Genomic DNA, 8,501 nt, shown 5'->3' with positions numbered 1-8,501 from the left:
CAATATGTGAAAACTTCCCAGTGACTTGTCACTAGGTTCTTTACAAGGCAGGAATGGGATTCTGGAATGCGTTGATGGCCTGGCTGTTCTCTTTATCCCTAGTATGTTCGTGTTGTGTATGTGTGCACATGCACATGTGCGGATGTGTGTCAGTTACTTCTGAATTTGTAAAAGTTTGAGTGAGAACTCCACTACAAGCTTCAACTTCTCTGCTATGAAAGACCTGTGAAAGCCAGTTTTTCTGTGAGTGAGCGGTACAGTCAGTTCAACATTTGATTTAATGTAAAGAGAAAACATTCATTAAAGATAATGTACTAACATACATATATATTTCAAATATACATAGGTCAAATATAAAATAAATAATTAGATGCACAGAAGCACACGATTACAGAGTGGACTAACATAAAATTTAAAGAACCACCATTTACTACATATACATTCAATGCCACACTTTCCACTACAATGAATAATATGTCCAATGTGCAAATATTAAACTAGTGTATAATAATATCATCATATACTTAATATCTAAACCTAAACATGTTTTCTTCTAAATTCATAGCTCATAGTATTTGACAGTGTCTGGCTCTTACCGTTACTTGTTGCCTGTTTGTGAAGCATCCAGAATTTTCAGAGTGATTATTTTCTAGCCATTAATTTCACAACAGTAACAACAATGATCATGTTTGGTACATCAACCTCCTGCTGAGAGCTGTCCACACTCTGATTTCCTTATGGCCTTCCTCTTTAAAATAACCATCTCTCTTTCCATCTCTGTTACTGTAGGTCTGTATTCTGATAAGTTAGGTCACAGTGTCAGGTCATACAGGACAGTTTCCTTTAAAAGTAAACAGGCCTCCAAAATAACTGCTCGTGTGACAGTTTTGTGAGTCACAGTGACATTCTGTCCCTGAGTAAAGAATCTTATCATTAGTTTCTCAAATTGTTGATGTACAGATTAATGCATAACCTAATGACACTGAGAAGGACTCCGATTTATTTCTGAAACATGAAGTTTTACTGATGGTCTTGCAGGTAGACATTTTAGCCTGTATGTTGCCATCTGTATACAATGATTGTAACCTCTGTATCACACTCTCAAATAAGAAGGGACAACTCTGGTATGAAGCCTCTCCTCCCTCTCCTAAAGCTTCCTATTCACACCTTCCAACTTGTAACAGATTCTGGAAACTCCTAACCTTGTTGGTGTGTCTTCCCAGGTCAGTCCTCACATTTGGCCGCCAATAAATCTTTATTATTAAATTATTTCTGCCTCAACAGCTGTAATTTGGGTCACCATTCCAAACTGATATAACTTGAATGATTTTTTTTCAACGTATTCTTCCTAATTTACCACATACGTTACAACATTTTCATGGCTAGTCATTTATCACTTGGATTAAAACAAAAATTTTCCAAAATTTAGTGGTACAGGGCTTAGCAAAGTAAAGATTTAGGCCTCTGAATATAACAAGACTGTTTCATGATGTAAAGACATTTTGCTTTATTCCATAAATATTTCTTTTAAGTGAGCATAAAAATCTCACCTTCATTTCCAAAATTTAGTCCAAATTAGTTAACGTAAAATTTTATAGTACGGTTGATTTATTATTTAGAAATAACCTATTTTTCTATATATGCTCACATTTTAGATCTTGTGTTCCTGACTCAATTAAATGATTGAATTATATTAATCTCAATCAGTGTTTGGGGTTTAGGACATCAGTTTAGAAGTATAAATGATTTAACGTAATTGAATTTACTCACTAGGAACTTCCAGCAATATTACAGAAAGTCAAAGGAGATTACAGACATGCACATTTTTCAAAGAACAGAACCATATTATTAATTAACATTAAACTCAAAGGAATGTTGATACTTCAATTATATTTAAAACTGCTGATCAGGAAATGATGAATCAGAGTCAAAAATATAAGTAGGAGTGCAGTCACCATTAAGCAGTTACTGAATATTTTATCTAAATGTTAAGAGCTTTTTGGTATAGTGATTACATATTAAGAAAGGTTACTAGTGAACACTAGGATCTCAAAAACAGTTTCATTAAAAATAATAAAACATTAGAGAATTCGTGTTTAACTGGGGATTTTTTAACTTAAGGAAACAGTATCATCCCTGGCCTCCACCAAAGATAGAAGACACTAGCAGTTTCCAGTTATATACAAATTGAATGTCTCCAGTTATTGTCAAATGTGTCCTAGAAGGCAATATTGCCCTGGGTTGAGAAACATTGTTTTTAGATAAAAGTCAAAAAAGTTTCCTAAATTCTTACCATGTGCTGAAATTTTATTTATTAACTGGCCTAATATTAAGGTATTTGATATATTGTATCTTTAACTAGGGGCTAACCTGCATTTTAACAAACCACGTTTCTCACCTACAACAAATGTCTGACTGTAAAGATTATTCAATCCTTCTTGCCTGGGAATCACCTGTTCCAAAAATTAGTGCCCCTGGGAGCACCAATCTCTAATGGGCATCAGTAATCTGCTGAAAATTCCACATTGGTGAAGTAAACTCCCCCGTTGTGAGAACAGTTGTCCCACTGTATCCACAGGGGATTTTCTGGTACCTTCTGCAGATACCAAAACCCACTGATGTTTAAGTTTATATAAAATGGCAATATATTTACCTACAACCTCTGCACATTCTCTTTTTACTAACTGTATTAAGTATTATAAGTAATCTGTTGGTACTAATACTTTTTACTAATTGTATTAAGTATTATAAGTAATCTTGTTGGTATACTCAATACCATTTTATTAGGCATTATATTATAAATATAATATTATATATTATAAATATTACAAATATAATATAAATATTATAACACCTAACACAATGTAAATTCCTCATAGTTGTTTAGGGAATTGTTTAGGGGAATAACGTATTGTATAGGGGATTATGTGTATTGTTTAGGGAATAATGACAAGAAAAATGTCTTTACATGGTTCGAATTCAAAGGTTGCATGGTTCCAGGAATTTGTTCATTTCGTCTAAGTTTTCTAGTTTGTGAGCATAGTAGTCTCCGACAATCTTTTCCATATCTGTGGTGTCATTTGTAATGTCTACTTGTTTATTTCTGATTGTGCTTATTTCCATCTTCTCTCTTCTTTTCTTGGTTACTGTAGCTACTGGTCTATCAATGTTGTTTATCTTATCACACAACCAACTTCATTTTGTTAATCCTATATATATATACACACATATATGTGTGTCTCAATTTCATTTAGTTCTGCCTCAGTCTTTGTTATTTATTTTCTTCTGATGGCATTGGGTTTAGTTTTCTCTTGTTTTTCTCGTTCTTTGAAGTACAACACTAGGTTATTATTTTGTGATCTTTCTGTTTTTTTGGTTTAGACATTTAACACTATAAGCTCCTTTCCTAGCACTACTTTTGCTGTATCCCAGAGGTGTTGGTTTTGGTATGTTGTGTCTCCATTTTCATTTGTTTCAAAAACTTTAAATTTTCATTTTAATTGATTCCATCTTTGAACCAAAGAACATTCAGCAGCAGATTGCTTAATTTTTCTGTATTTGTATAGAGAGTTCCTCTCAAAATTCATTTCTAGTTTTATTCCACGGTGGTCCAACAAGATGTTTGATGTGACTTTGACTTTAAAAATTTTATTCAGATGTGATTTGTGGCCTAATATATTGTCTATATTGGAGAATATTCAAAGCACTGAGGAGAAGAGGGTGTATTGTGCAGCTGTTGGATAGAATGTTATATAAGCATCTGTTAAGTCCATTTGATCTAAAGTCCAATTTAAGTACAAGGTTCTTTTGTGGATTTTCTGTCTTGCTGATCTGTCTAATGTTGCCAGGGGGTGTTGAAGTCCCCTATAATTATTGTAGGACTGTCCGTATCTTTTCTTATGTAGAATACAATTTGTCTTATGAATCTGGCTGCTCTGATGGCAGGTGCATGTATATTTAGAATTGATATTTTCTTGTTGAAGTAATCCCTTTATCATTATACAGTGACCTTCTTTGTCTTTTTTGCTATTATTGATTTAAAATCTGTTTTATCTGCTATAAGAACAGCTACTCCTGCTCACTTTTGATTTCCATTTGTGTGGAACATTTTTTTCAACCCCTTTACCTTCAGCCAAAAAGTGCCTTTGCCAGTTAGGTGGGTTTCCTACAAGCAGCTTGTAATTAGATCATGTTTTTTCAATCCATTTAGCCAATCTATATATTTTAAGAAGAACATTTGATCCACTTATGTTTAAGGTTAATGTTGATATTTAAGGTTTTGCTCCTGTCATAATGTTAACTGGTATCCAGTTGCTTTGCATTCCCATTTGTGTAATTGTTTTATAAGACCTGTAAGTCTTATAGTTTCATGTACTTTTATGACAGCAAATATCAACCTTTATTTCCATGCTCCCTTGAGCATTTATGGAAGGGCTGGTTTAGTTGTGACAAATTCCCTTAGCATTTCCTTATCTGGGAAATACTTTATTTTTCATTTATGAAGCTTATTCTAGCAGGTTACAAAATTCATGACTGACAGTATTTTTCTGAGAGCAGAACCTCATCTCTTCTTGTTTGTAAAGTTTTGGCTGAGAAGTCCACTGTTTATCTGATGGAATTTTCTTTGTAAGTGATTAGATGTTTTTCTCGTGCTGATTTTAGGATTTTTCCCCTCACATTGACTTTAGATGGTCTGATGATTATATGTCCTGGTTAAGCTCTTACAATGTGTCTTCATAGAGTTCTCTGAGCCTCTTGTATCTGGGTGTATAAAACTACAGCAAGACTAGGGACATTTTCCTCAATTATTGTCCCAAATAGGTTTCCCTAACTTTTTGCTTTTTCTTTTCTCTCAGGAATTTCTATGACTTGTAGTTCAGACTTTTTACACACTAGAAAGATTAGCTCATTTAAAATTTTTTTTCTTTATTGTTGTCTGACTGGATTAATTTGAAAGACCTATCTTCAACCTCTGAGATTCTTCTGCTTGGGCTATTCAATTTATAAGCTGTCAACTGTATTTTATAATTCCTTCAATGAGCTTTTGATTTCCATAAGTTCTGTGGTTTTTTTGTTTTTAAAAAGTATCTATCTCTTTGGTAAATTTTTAATTTATATCCTAAATTGACTTTTTTTGAATTCTTTGTATAGGCTTTCAGCTGTCTCTTGGATCTCATTTAGTTTCTTTAAAATCAGCATTATGAATTCTTTATATGGCATTCAAAGATTTCATTTTGATTAGGATTCATTGCTTGAGAGTTAGTGTGATCCTTTGATGGTGTCACATCACTCTTTTTTTCATATTTTCAGAATTATATTTTTATTCTCATCTGGATAAACTATCTTTTCTTCTTATTTTTGAATTTATTTTTGTTTGAATAGGTTTTCTTTTCCCGTCAGGATGTGACTATAGTGTATGTGACATAGGGTTATTTGGCTTTGGTTCTGTGTACTTTCAGTGGCAAAGACTCTATGCATTTCTCGGTTATAGATAGCCTTAGTGTGGTAGCTTTCATAAATGCTGGTTATAGTAGCATATACTTTCGGTGTGTGAGCAGGCTTATGGCCTCCTACAGGGCTGGAATGGTGGAAGTCTCAGGAAAGATATATCATTCCCAAGTGCTATGCACTGTGTTCTCAGATTTTGTATTGGATTGTGCAGTTCAACCTCCAGGCTAGTAGATGGTACTTGCAGATAAGAGCCAATTGCAGCAGTAATAGTCAGGTTTATGCTTGGCCTTGGTTAACTGAGAGAAGCTCTCGTTGGCTCAGGCAATGGGCTAGTCTGTGGAATGTACAGCGGCCTGAGCTCCCTGTTCAGCCTGAGAAGGGGGGATAAAGCTGGGTAGAGATAGACCAGGAAAGTTCACCCTAGGATTCCCCAGCAGTAAGCACAAGCACCAGACTTGGGTGAAATGCCCTGAAGTCTCCATAGGAGTGGCAAGTAGTCTACCCCAGCTCCACAGTCTTCACAGGCAGGAATGCAATATTAGCTTATAGAATAATAGCTCCAAGTCTGATCTGCAAGTAGGTTACAGTACAAATCAAACTCATTTTTTACCTTCACCTTAGTTGTTTTAGGGTAAATCAAAAGGTGTGATTATCTTCTGGAAATTCTATGAGATTAGAAAAATTGAAATAAATAATAGTGTTAATATGTAATATGTATAACATCCAGAATTTTAAGCCCCAGATATGAAAATGAAAATGACAGAAATTTGAAACAAATAGGATATCACTTTCTATTTTTAAGATTTCCAGTTAGTAATTTAATGGATTATAGCTCACCTTTGTGATACTCAACACACAGCAATGAGCAGCATTAGAATGGAGGCAACTCCAAGGGTATGAAGGATGTTCCTGGGGTGAGGAAAGTTTCCTTAGATAATAGTAATAGTTAGATCTAATAATAATCACTATTTCAATCGTGAAAACAGTGTTACCAATGGAAGACCATTGTGAATTTTTAATCTCTTTAGATGCAAGTATATATTTCCTTTAACTGTATAAGAGTTGAAATCTAGGAGTTTCAAATGCCTCTTCTGAACATACACAAGCTCTGATGAGTATCTGTTAAAATCTACACTTCTGAGTACAGTAATAGTTCTTAAACGCACGAGTGTTTCTTTTGGTAGAAAAAAATATTTGGATCAGTTGGTAATTTGAGAACTTACAATTTTCTACACTTGAATAATTTAATAATTTCCAAGTTTACTTCTAATTACCATGACTTAAATAACTGGCACTTTGCACGAAATTATTCAAGGCCTTATTGCCACTGCTTAGAGTCAGTGATGATGATAAGAGCTCCTTATTGATGCAGGGTCCTGAGAGACAGCACCCGGATGGGCTTCCTATTCTCAGCTGGGACAGGTGGGTAAACCTTTGGAGGGTCAAATTCCCGGTCATGGCTATTAGCGAAGAACATCTGGAGCCGGGAGGGCCAGTCGTCTCGCCGCCACAGCAGCCCGTAGGTGCCCTTGTGCCCGCACATCATGTAGCAATTCCAGGGGTCTTCCTTAATGGCCCCCTGGGCAGCCTCAGGCCCCACCAAGAGGTCCACACACTCCACGCAAAAGCACCTGCAGCAGTTGCTGTTTCCACACTTGAGCAACTCGCGGCCCCCGCAGCAGATGGTGCAGAAGGACTGGTAGCCGTCGTCGTACTGGTATGCACACTCCAGAAAGCAGTTCTTGCAGTTTTGATACACTCCTCCAATGAAGAGGGGGTGTTCCAGGGTGACGCTGAGGCTCCCACAGGAGATGCAAATGTCCTCCACGTTCCGGCACTTCTGCCGCACCTCATACACCAGCTGCTCTCTTGCGCACTCATCGATAATCTCCTTGACCTTGGGCTTTTCCGTTGTGCTCTGCCGGGGCTTTTTGGCTGGTGGAGGTGGTGCATAGGCGGCTGCCTCAGATTCCACCCACATGTCCGTGTGCACTTCTTTGTAGGGATGCTTCTCCTCTTCTGCTGGCTCCAGGCCCTCGGGGCCAGAGGGCTGGAAGTCTCCCAGGGCCCATTCAATCGTCTGCTTGCTCTGCACCTCCACGGCCTTGGCAGTGTCACTCTCGTTGCTGTCGTGGCAAACCGGGAAGAGCTTCCCGGCACGGCTGCTGGCCACCTGCAGGACCTCGTAGATGGCTTTGCGGTACATGGGTTCCTTGTTTCACGTGGCCTGGTGGAAAGCACTGCAAAACGAGCTCAGCGGTATCGGCTTCTCACCACACACCACTGAGAATTTGCCGTCGCCGAACCACATGACCCAGCGGGTGCCTTCGGCTGCTCGGCTCCGGCCCGTCATCCACCAAGACACAATGCGGCCTGGCCACCAGGAGAAGCCCCGCAGTTTCCCCTGCACCAGCTCCCCAATGCCAAAGCCCTGGCCGTCCTCGTACTCTGGCTCATGATCGCCTGCTTTGGTGGCGTTCTTGTCCCCAGCATTGACGCCCAAGGGCTCAGGCGTGGTAGCCACAGTGGGGGATGCGGGGTGAGTGTGCTGCTGCACAGCAGAAGGGCTGGCCTCCTCCACCTTCTGAGACTCCCCGGGCCCCTGGTTTTCTTCCACAGCATTCATTCCTGCAGTGACCTTGGCTTTCTTCTCAGCCCATGAGGCCAGGTGCAGCCCATCTGCAATCGCGCTCAGGTGTCAAGATCTGTATCATTTTATAGGCTACATTTAAATGTTCAATTTATGTGGACTTCGTTTTTTTCTATGGTGTGAAATAGATACAATTTCATCTACTTTGAATGATAAGTCTTTTTTGTTAGCAATATTTATTGAATAAGGTATCATCTTTGAACTGAACTAACTTGTTTGATATATATTAACTTTATATATACTGAAGGACATATGCATTCTGTTACATATATTGAAGAAAGTTAATTTACGTATTAAACATATCTATGCTAGAAGAAAATAAATTAGAACATATAATTATGTTCATAGACAAACGATAATTCAAATATGAAAATAAACCTTTTCTTGAATGAAAGGACTA

General features: G+C 37.6%; 1 pseudogene; it reads right to left on the bottom strand.

Moving 5' to 3' along the window:
• Nucleotides 1-5,142: 5,142 nt before the first annotated feature.
• LOC110743427 lies at nt 5,143-8,223 on the bottom strand (annotated as a pseudogene).
• Nucleotides 8,224-8,501: the final 278 nt, after the last annotated feature.

The sequence above is a fragment of the Papio anubis genome, chromosome 5, assembly GCF_008728515.1.
Source record: "Papio anubis isolate 15944 chromosome 5, Panubis1.0, whole genome shotgun sequence".
Classification (NCBI taxonomy): domain Eukaryota; kingdom Metazoa; phylum Chordata; class Mammalia; order Primates; family Cercopithecidae; genus Papio; species Papio anubis.
This window is presented reverse-complemented; position numbering and strand designations above follow the sequence as displayed.